The sequence below is a fragment of the Aegilops tauschii genome, chromosome 3, assembly GCF_002575655.3.
Source record: "Aegilops tauschii subsp. strangulata cultivar AL8/78 chromosome 3, Aet v6.0, whole genome shotgun sequence".
In the NCBI taxonomy this organism is placed as follows: Eukaryota; Viridiplantae; Streptophyta; class Magnoliopsida; order Poales; family Poaceae; genus Aegilops; species Aegilops tauschii.
Genome location: NC_053037.3, coordinates 158,502,194 through 158,513,322, shown reverse-complemented (window position 1 = coordinate 158,513,322; position 11,129 = coordinate 158,502,194).

Sequence of the window (11,129 nt, the reverse complement as noted above, 5' to 3'; positions counted from 1 at the left end):
ATTGCCCATATCTTGTCCCACGTGGCGGTTAGTGCGTATAAGGTCAACGACCCAACTCAGATCAAATACCAAGATCTCGTTAAGCGTGTTATTATGAAGTAACCACAGACGCCAACCAGGGCCAGGCCCACCTCTCTCCTAGGTGGTCTCAACCTGCCCTGTCGCTCCGCCACAAAGTAACAGTCGGGGGCCGTCGGGAACTCAGGCCCACCACTACCTGGATGGAGCCACCTGTCCTTTCAGCCCCCAAATCGAAATCACATGCGGGTACTCAACGAGCCGACCCGACTTTAGTCACCACCTATATAGTATGTATCTATATATGTATATACCCGTGATCACCTCCCGAGTGATCACGGCCCGATAGTATAGCATGGCAGACGGACAAGAATGTCGGGCCACTGATGGATACTAGCATCCTATATTAAGCATTTAGGATTGCAGGTAAGGATAACAACTGTAGCAACAATGACAGGCTATGCAGCAGAATAGGATTAACCGAAAGCAGTAACATGCTACACTACTCTAATGCAAGCAGTAGAGAGAAGGAATAGGCGATATCTGGTGATCAAGGGGGGCTTGCCTGGTTGCTCTGGCTAGGAGGGGTCGTCGATGTAGTAGATCACGGCGGTATCGGCAGTGGTCTCGGGGTCTACCGAAAAGAAGTAACGGAGGGGGAACACAATAAATAATAGAGCAATCAAAGCATCACAAAGCATAACATGGCAATACGCGGTGCTAGAGTTGACCTAACGCGGTACTAGGCGGTACTGGCGAATTGGGAACCATCCGGGAAAGTATCCCCGGTGTTCGGCATTTTCGGGCAGACGGACCGGAGGGGGAAAGTTGCATGTTCACTATGCTAGGATGGTGTGGCGGACGAACAGGCTACGTATCCGGATTCGTCTCGTTGTTCTGAGCAACTTTCATGTACAAAGTATTTTCATCTGAGTTACGGATTATTTTATATTAATTTTTAAAGATTTAAATCATTTTTAGGATTAACAGAATTAATTAAATCAAAAAGCATTTATGACGTCATCATGACGTCAGCATGACGCAAGCGGTCAAAGTTGACCGTTAACCAGTCAACTAATGGGTGGGTCCCGCATGTCATAGGCTGTTAACTAATTAACAGTAGTTAGTTTCATTAGCAGGTTAATTAGGTGTAATTAACTAGATTAATTAATTTAATTAATTATTTAACTAATTAATCATTTATTTATTTATTTTTAACTTTTTTTAATAAAACAGGGATGTGGGGCCCCAGCAGTCAGTGGCCCATAGGCCATAGCGGGGCGGGGCGTTAGCGGGCGAAGCCCGAACGAGCGCTGGCGACGGGGGCGCACCCGGTTGGGCGCTTGCGCGCCGATGGCCACGACGGGGTGGCCGCAGTCGGTCGGAAGCGGGCTGGGACGGGCGCTGGGTGACTGGACCCGAGCGCACGACGGGGCGAGGCAAACAGGGCGGCGGCGGGGTGCCGGCGGCCACGTCGACGAGCGGCCGCAGCCGCAGGGGAGGGGGGCAGCGGCAGGGCGAGGCCACGGGCTTCGGCCCGCAGCAGGGGACGGGTAGCGCAGCCGCGGCGAGGCTTGCGCGGTCACAGCAGCGAGGGGAGCAGGGCGGCGCCCGTGCGTGCTGCGGCAAGGCGGGCGACAGACGGCGCGGAGCTCGGACGGCACTAGCAGCGAGCGGGAGGCAGCAACGAATGGACGCGGCGTGCAGGGTCGGTGTGCGGTGTCGCGAGGGAAGGCGGAGGTCGGGTCGGGCGCCGTGGTCGCGGCTAACGGCGCGCGAGGGCGGAGGGCAGAGGGGGAGGCCGGGCCTCACCAATGTTGCAGGGAAAATGGCAGCGAGCTCGGGGAGGTGGACGGGGACGACGGCGAGCGATGATGGTGACGAGTCGACGACGGGGAGGACGGCGTGCAGTCCGGCGGGGAGGTCCAGCAAACGGCGGGGCTCCGGTTGGCGGCGACGTCAAGGAAGCGGCGAGGCTCGTTGGAGACCGGTGGGGGGAGGTTGGGGAGGCGTGCGATGGGTCGAGGCGGCAGGAGGGCGACCGGGCGTCTCCAGCGAGCCGGCGAGGCGCGAGATCGAGCGCCCCCGATCCCGATCGGATTGAGAGGGGTGGAGTGGCGACGTGGGGAAAAGTGGGGCGACGGGGGTTAGGGTTTGCGGGGGGGGGTGAGGGGATAAGGTAGTGGTGTGCGGCGGGTTGGGCCATGTAGGCTGGCCTGGCTTGTGAGCTGGGCCGCCTGGTCCAGTGGGGGGTGGGGTTTTGCCCTTTTTTGTTTTTTTTTTTGTTTTTATTTTTCTTTTCTTTATTTTCCTTTTTCTGTTTTAGTTTTGGCTAATTGCTTGGTCACCAAATGAGTTTTGTAAAATATGAGAGCTGGCCCACAAATCAGAGCACAATATATCCTACCACCAAAAACTAGTTTGGGGTAAATATCATTTCATATTTATTTTGTAATAATAAAAAGGTTATTAAATAATGCTTTCAGCCATTGTTTGAGGTTGTTTAAGTCACTTATCAAATTTCAATAATGTTGTTTACAACTTTATCATAGCCTCTGACTTATCTACTATTTTTTGAACATTTTAGTTTTAATATTTGAAAAAATTTATTGTTTGCTTAATTTTGAATTTGAATTTGAATCGGTTTTGAACTAACGCGAGATTAGCAACAATAACCGAGGTGTTGTGGCATCGTTAATGTGGGATTACTGTAGCCTAATTATCCGGGCGTCACAGCTCCCAACTAGTAAGCGACCCTTGCATGAACTCCATGACATTGTGCAAAGGCTAGACCGCCTCCTTCAACTAAAAGGAAGCCATGCCTCGTAGCTCACAACATAATAAGTTGGCTTGCGTGGCAAGGAGAGACTCCAACCTCCCTCCCCCACCCCCCCCCCCCCCTCCCCTCGCCCGAGGTTGTCAAGCTGGGAGGAGTGGAAATGACTGACGCCCAAAAAGAATCACGATGAATCGCCTTGAAGGGAAGGTTGGCTTTCGTCTTAGCTCGAGCTTGATGATGGTCATCAACGAAGCAGGACGGTGGCGTCGCAACGGGCTTGCAAGAGAGCTGAGCGGGCGCTAGGCGTTGCAGCACGTAAGCGTCCGGTGACTATTCTCAAGGAAGCGAGAGCGCCTAAAGGGATCTCTGCAATCCGTCGCATGAAGTCAAACGGGAATGGGATTGGTAGCCAATGCAAAGGTTGGGGACGTCATACGACAAAGGTTGCGCGGTGACAACACCTCTTGCCATCCTTGCCCACCTCATTTTTGCACCCCACGCTCGTCTAAGGGACGGGGGCCAAGCATTTTGCAGGAGGGGCGTCGTGTTGGCCAGGGCAAGGGAAGCCCATGAGGCCATGGTGCAAGTTGTCCCGTGCCCAAACCCGTCCCAATGGATTGTGGTCCATACCGATAGAGTTTGTACTAGGATTATGAAGATGTTGCCGCTAAGATAACTCCTATGTGGACGACCTTGGAATATTCTTACCTTTTTACCGATTTATTTGGCGTCGATACTCGTATTTCCTTATCATTGTTTTTAATGATAAATAATCAATGGATATGTGTATAAATCGATACAGAACCCGGGTGTCCGTCTCTTCCGAAGGAAAACAAAACACTTACTCTTTATAAACTAAAGAAGACCTTTCCTAAATCTAGTAGAGCTAGCAATAGAAAATCTGAACACAGAAACTAAAGCTGGGATCAGATGCTGCCATAGAACCTGAGAAAAGAGGTCCAAGAAGATGATCCTTACGCAAGAACTGCCATTTTCCATTTTACGAGTCAATGCCTGCTGGTTTCTGCCTTGAAAATCGGTCTCGTTCTACTATGTGTGTGCCTTGTCTATGATTCCTTTTATCCAATCTCTTTTGAAAGAGTGACAGTTGCATTTTTCAAAAAAGAGAGATGGGACCTTGAACGACCTCGACAGGTGAAAGCTGAACAGACAAATTAAACCACCCGACGACAAAGAGGGATTCAAGTTGATCTCGGGTCGTTTTAGGTGTTCGGTCTTTGGAGATCGATATCGCAATGACTTAGCCTTCCGGGTTGCGTGCTATACTGCCCCTGAGACTGCAGCCGCTCTCGTTGAACTATGCCGAGCAATTAGACATCCATGTCTTGCATATGCAGTTGCGTAAATATACATATAGACGAGGAACTTGGTTAGGCATCTTTAACATCGACTCTCAAACGTCCTGCATCCTTTTGGACCGTGTTGTGCGGACAGCGAAAGCCAACATGGCCCTGTATCGGTCTGTGCTGCCGGCCCGAACGTACTTTCTTCCGCAAACATGAGACAAAGCGCGCGCGGGGAGGGGGGGGTGTTGCGGGAGTCCGGACCGATGCCAGGACAGCTTTTGACCGCCCCGCCCTCATTCATGCTGTTGTACAACGCACCCCTCCATATTGAAGGCGGCTCAGGGTGACGCGGCCTCCCACTGCCTCCGCCATTGAAGCGGCGCGCCGGCCAAGGACGCCGCCCGCGACGCGTCTCCGGTTTCCGCGCATGTTCAATGCCGGACACACGTGACTGGACGGAACGGGATAGATATCTACCATGCTCGTTCAATGCCCCGTCCGTCCGTATGCCGCCATTAAGCAGGCTCGCCGGCCGAGAAACCCACTCTAACGCCGTACATTATGCACTCGGACGCCTCGCTTTACCGGAATCCGCTATTTACATGCGGCCACACACGGCTAACTCCACACCACACCACAAGCCGCTCCCTATCCTCCTCCCTTGCACTGCATCCACCATGACTGCAGGAGGGGAAGCTTTGTGGGAGAGCCTTTCCACGGAGATGAAACACGTCGTGCCCGCCCTTGCTGCCGCCTGGTAGAGCCGCCGTGCTAGGCGGATCGAGGTCGGCTTGCCGACCAACTCGCCCGAGGTCTCCAACGACGAGGACAACACCATGATGACGCCGCCCCGGCTCCCGCGCATCATGTGCACGCCGGTTTCACCATGGAGCAGGCGCAGACGCACTACAACGCCACCATGGCGGAGGTGCAGCCTACGCCGGCGCCTTTGTCAGCGTTCCAGCAGGCGCAAGAGGAACAACGGTACAACCTGTTCCTCCTAGAGCAGCACCGGCTGGCGGAGGGCGAGATCTAAGGCGAGCGCGCGAACGAGGAGGCCGTGGCGGCCATGGCTGCGGCGAACCCGAACTTCATTGCCGAGCAGCGTGCCATCTACGATGTCGTCCGCGCTCAAGCTGCCGCTCACAGGAAGCGGTCGCCGCCGGGGGGCAGCTCCAGGCGATCGCGGAGGAGAACTATGCAGCCCGATGGAACGATGCCGGCACCGGCGCCACCATTTTCATCGTGGACCTCACGTCCATCAGTGACGGACAAGTCACAGACTCCTCCAAGAATGAGTAGGTTACGGGAGACGACAGCGTCTGATATCCCATGTGGGCCGATCTTTTGGATCCGTGTCTGCGGACGGAGACAGAGGATATTTGCGGGCTGGCCCTTATACTGCTAGCCAGCTCAATCATGTCATCTACCTTCGCTAGTCCACATATGATCTGTTTCGAATTTCGACAGATAAAACATTGGTCTTTCCAACGTCATCGAAGTGATAATTTTACTGAGACGAAATTGTGACCGTCCAAATAATTTGGATAGGTCCCTATTTTTTGAAGCAAAACTTTGGAATATCATTGTCAACATAATCAAGCACCTTCAAAAAAAAGTTTAGGTAGCAACCTTCTATAGTTGTATATGAGGATACCCGTGCGTGCATGTGGTGGTGCTCACGTTTGAGAATTGTACGGGCGTTTCTTGAAGAAAAACTTAATTCAATATCGCTACACCACCATCCAGATAGCCTCAACGTGGCGAACCAACCTCTGGTTGGATGGTTAGAGTAACTGTGCTATCCCTAGCCCACTAGGGTTTAAATCCTGGTGCTCACATTTATTTCTGAATTTATTTCAGAATTTCCGGCGATGCGCATTCAGTGTGAGAGACGTTCTCATCGACAACGAGGTGCCTACAGTGACTTTGTAAATTTGAAGATGTATGCCGGCTCAGTCTTGCGAAGGTGCTCATAGGGGTAGAGTGTGTATGTGTTCATAGGGGTGAGTGTATGCGCGTGTATATGAGCGCTTGCGTCTGTACTGTGTTCAAAAAAAGATAGCCTCAACGTGTCACATGCATCTAACTGAATTCTTCGAACACGCGACTAGACCGTCATCCAAACCGGTTATATAAAGGTAAACTCGTGTGGCCGGTCGACCGGCTAAATTTCGGCCGGTCGCACCACTCCAGTCGCGCAAATAGTATACACGTGGGTCTCTCGAAGCCTCCAGTCCACTCGTTTCTTGGTGTGTCTTACCTTATCCTCTATTCCCTTCGGTCATTACCGCACCTCAGCCTTCTTTCTCTTAGATCCCCGCGGGGAAGCCGCCGTCTCTCCTGCATCCAGCACGCCCGGAGCCCACCCTAGCCCACCCCATCCCTGGTTTCACTCCGGCTCGCCGGCCGCTAGCCTCCTCCCAGTTTCTTTCCAGCCATCTCCACCAGCCATGGCTACATGCTGCAAGGGGCGGAAATCCTGGCGGCTCTCTGCGCGTTGTGCTGGGACCGTTCGCACGGGAGCTGCGACGGGGGGCACTGCACGGGGCTGCAACCGGTGATGCTTCAATCGGCATGGCAATCTGCTACAATCGATAGAGATTTTTGCTACCACCATCACGATGGGAAAATCTGTTACAACCAACGGCGACACGCGAGGGAGGGGTGAGAGCTGCTGGTGGTGGAGACGACGCCTTTAGGTGCTGCAACTGATGGCCATTTTTGCTGGAACCGCGACAGCAAAAGGCACGGCCTCTGGTGCTGCATCCAGCGAATTGTTTGCTGGAACCAGCCGGCGAAAAGGTTGCATCCACACCAACCAGTGCTGGAATCGGACGACCAGGTATGTCATTTTGCTGGCACCAACTTTTTGATTTGGTACAACCACCAAAAGTTTTTTGCTGCTTCGACGACCTGTTTCGTTGCAACAGTCGTCGGCGGCGACGACAATTTTTCTGCTGCAACCATTGTTGTTTTTTGCTGGAACTGTGTTTGTTTTTTGCTACTGCCGGGGACAGTGGCTTTTTTGTTGCTGAGAGATATTTTTGTTCTTTTTGCTAGAACAGGGTGGTGGGAGTCGTCTATGCGGCTAGCCAGAGGTGGACGACGCCGGAAAATGCTACAACCACAACACATGCTTGAACCGGCCATGGAGAGATGGAACGGCAACAGAAGATGGAGCTCACCCGCAGCCTTGTTGCAATCCTCGTCAGTTGCGCGGCGAGAGGCGGTGTTGCCGAGGGAGGAGGGGGGAGAGAGAGTTGTGCACGTGGGGGATGCGGGAGTGGGGACGGGATGCTTCGATCTGATGGTTTCTATGCGTCGCATCTAACGGCCTGGGTTGGACCGGCCCAAAGTTTGGGCCGGCTGACCGGCGCAGAGTACTGCCCTTATATAAATCCTATTCTACTATGTTTCATTGGTTGCAACTGTATACCACGAGCTCTCGCCCTTCTACATGATGAAATAAGGACCACATATGAATCCATCATGTAGTTCGGAAGATAACCTACAAAAAATTATGGACCTTTACTATGTTAAAAATACATTCATTCCGACAATCCCATAATTCTCAAAGCAATGCACATACTCTCGCAGAGATACGTGCCTATATTTTAGGTGCCCATATTTTAGGCCCTTCCAGTCAGTTTTCAAACATGTTTGATATGCTAGAAGATGAGGGCAAGTTAAATGTCATAAATCGTAGCTAAGTAGCCAACGAGCACGCAATAAACAAATGGTGGACTATTTCCTCGTGATCATAGAAACAACATTTTTACTACTCTATCACCTATGCTTTGCCAGATTTACCTTAGTGAGAATGACACCGCTATTCACAAACAACATGTTATCGTGAATGTGATAGAGTACCTGACACATTCCCGCCATCCATGGCGCATGCATGGAAGCGGGCCATGTCACCCTTTGCATGACCCAGTCCCTGAGTTTGAAAACTCTATGGTGGTTGACGATTCAGATGTACCAATTGTGTTTTTGTTTCATTAGAAACAATCAGGATAGAAAGGTTCCAACCTCCGAGTAACGGGACCAAAACCCACAATGGTATCGAATGGTTAATGTAATCTATCTGTAGGAGACCACCTCCTCAATGCCCGTTGCGCTAGGTAGAGAGCCAGCACCCCATGGGCCAACCCAACAACCCTTTGCTAGGTAGCAAGGCAACACCATTCGACCGGTTCACAGTTGACCATTGACTTTTAGCACAAAATCTCATATTTGAATTATATTTGAAAAATTGAAAAAAAAACATGGATTTCATGGATTTTAAGTAAGTTCCTGAATTTGAAAAAAATTCACGAACTTGGAAAAAAATCAAAAATCAAAAATAATATCCATGAACCTAAAAAGTCCATGAATTTGAAAGAACTTCCCGGATTGATAAAGTGTTCACAGATTTTCAAGAAGTTCATGATTTTTTTATAAATCATAGATTTGAAAAATGTTCATAAAATTAAAAATATTCACAGGTATAAAAGAAGTTCTTAGAAATTAAATTTTAAAACCGAAAAATAAAAACAAAAAAAAGTAAGAGAAATGAGCTGAAACCTTCCAAAAGCTCCCAAAACCTGTAATAGTACTAGCGTATATGGACCGGCCCATTACTAAGCTAGTGTGCGTGGGGTGTGTGCACCCCGTACACAAGCGCATGTAACCGGCACTTGCGCGGGAGCTATATCTCGCATAAAGCGAGAGAGAAGAAGTGTTCGCCAAGGAGTCAGGAAGGCCCATTCCAACCCTACAACCCTTTGCTAGGTAGCAAGGCAGCACCAATTCGATCAGTTCACAGTTGACCATTGATTTTAGGAAAAAAATCTAATATTTGAATTATATTTGTAAATTTGAAAAAAAATCATGCATTTCACGGATTCGGGAATGTTCATGGATTTTAAGTAAGTTCATAAATTTGAATTTTTTTCACAAACTTGACAAAAATTCAAGAATTCAAAAATAATATCCATGAACCTAAAAAGTTCATGAATTTGAAAGAACTTCCTAGATTTATAAAGTGTTCACAGATTTTAAAGAAGTTCATGAATTTTAAAAAATCATGGATTTGAAAAATGTTCATAAAATTGAAAATATTTACAGGTCTAAAATAAGTTCCTAAATATTAAAATTTAAAACTGAAAATTAAAAGAAAGTAGGAGAAATGAGCTGAAACCTTCCAGAAGCTCCCAAAACTGGTAATAGTTCTACCGTATAGGGGCCGGCCCATTACTAAGCTAGCGTGTGTGGGATGTGTGGACCCGGTACACAAACGCCTGTAACCGGCACTTGCGCGGGAGCTATATCTCGCGTTAAGCGAGAGAGAAGATGTTTTCGCAGAAGAGTCGGGGAGGCCCATTAAGGCACATGCACATTAGCGCATAGGAAGAAAAATAGGGAGGGAAAAGGGGGGGGGGGGGCTCCTATGTGACGCACAATACCTCATACAGCAGCTCGACGCACATGGTTGACGCACGACTGGCCCAGCCCACCAACCCGCTAGTTATTTTGTTTCCTTTCGCACGAGTACCAGGAATCGATCCCACGCCCGCACACTACAACTGCGAGCCATTAGCCACTACACCACACACCACCAACTACACATGAAGGTGCAGAAATTAAGAACAGACAACAGCGATGAGATTTGGAAAACATATTGTAATATTTCTCGAAAATTGCGAGCAGTTTTATGCTGCATTTTTTGTATTCCATTATTTTGGAAAGTGAAGATGATTTAAAACTGAAACACGAACAAAATTTACAAACCCCAAATAGATTCCTAAAACGCGAACAATTTTCAAAAATGTTTTGGCAAAACAAACAAATTATGAAAAACACGAATATTTTTTGAGATGCTGAACAGTTTCTAATTTATAAAAATGGAAAAGGGGAACATTTTTTAAATAAACACAAAAAAAGTTAAACAATGAAATTTTTTTAAATGCAAACAAAATTTGTATTGTACGCTTTTTTGCAAACGCGAGCAAAATTTTAAACATGGGAATATTTGTTCAAATTGCGAACAAAATGTTGAAATCATAAATATTTTTTAAAAAATAAACATTTTTCTGAAATGCTTAACAAATTTTGAAAACGAGAATATTTTCTGAAATTGCTGAACATTTTTTGAAACATGAACAAATTTCTGGAACTGTGATTTTTTTTAAAACAAGAACATTTTTTGAAATTGTGAACAACATTTATAAATGAGATCTTTTGAAATTGTGAAAATATTTTAAAAACCAAAATTGTTTTTGAAATTCCTGTATATTTTTTTAAGAAAGAACATTTTTTGATAATGTGAACAAATTTTTGAAGGAAGAACGTTTGTTAAAATTTCAAAAAAAGTTTTTTTGAAAGCATGAACACTTCTTAAAATCACGAACATTTTTTTAACACCCAAACATTTCTTGAAATGTTGTGAACATTTGGAACAAAAGCATTAGTGAATTTTTTTGAAAACAAGAACATTTTTAAAAGTTGCGAACATTTTTTAGTTTATGAACAATTTTTGAAAAACTACCATTTTCAAAATTTCGACCATTTTTTAAAGGCATGAACATTTTCCTAAATTTTAGAACAATTTTTTAACATGAACATAGTTTGAAAAAGATAAAATAAGATTGAAAAAAGAAAAAGAAAAAAGAAACAAAATACGCAAAAAACAAAAGAAAGAAAAAGAAGAAAGAGTAACAGAAAAAAAAAAGAAAACAGAAAACCCAGTAAAACAAACAAAATACCGGTTGGCTAGTGGCGATTCTACGCGTAAAAACGGGGCCGGCCCATTACGTCCCTCGCCCGTGCGAAGCGCCGGAAGTTTGACGCAAAGGGCGTTAAATAGGATATTCCGAAAAATAGAGCTCCGAATCGATCCCTGGTGGGTTAGATAATGTCTGGTGATTCTAGCCATCGCGCGAACCTCATGTTTCTGTTTAGACAGGAGGCTCGATAAACTTGAGGTAAATCATCCAGATTTTTTTATTTTATCCTTTTTTACTTTTTTTTTGTTTTCTTCT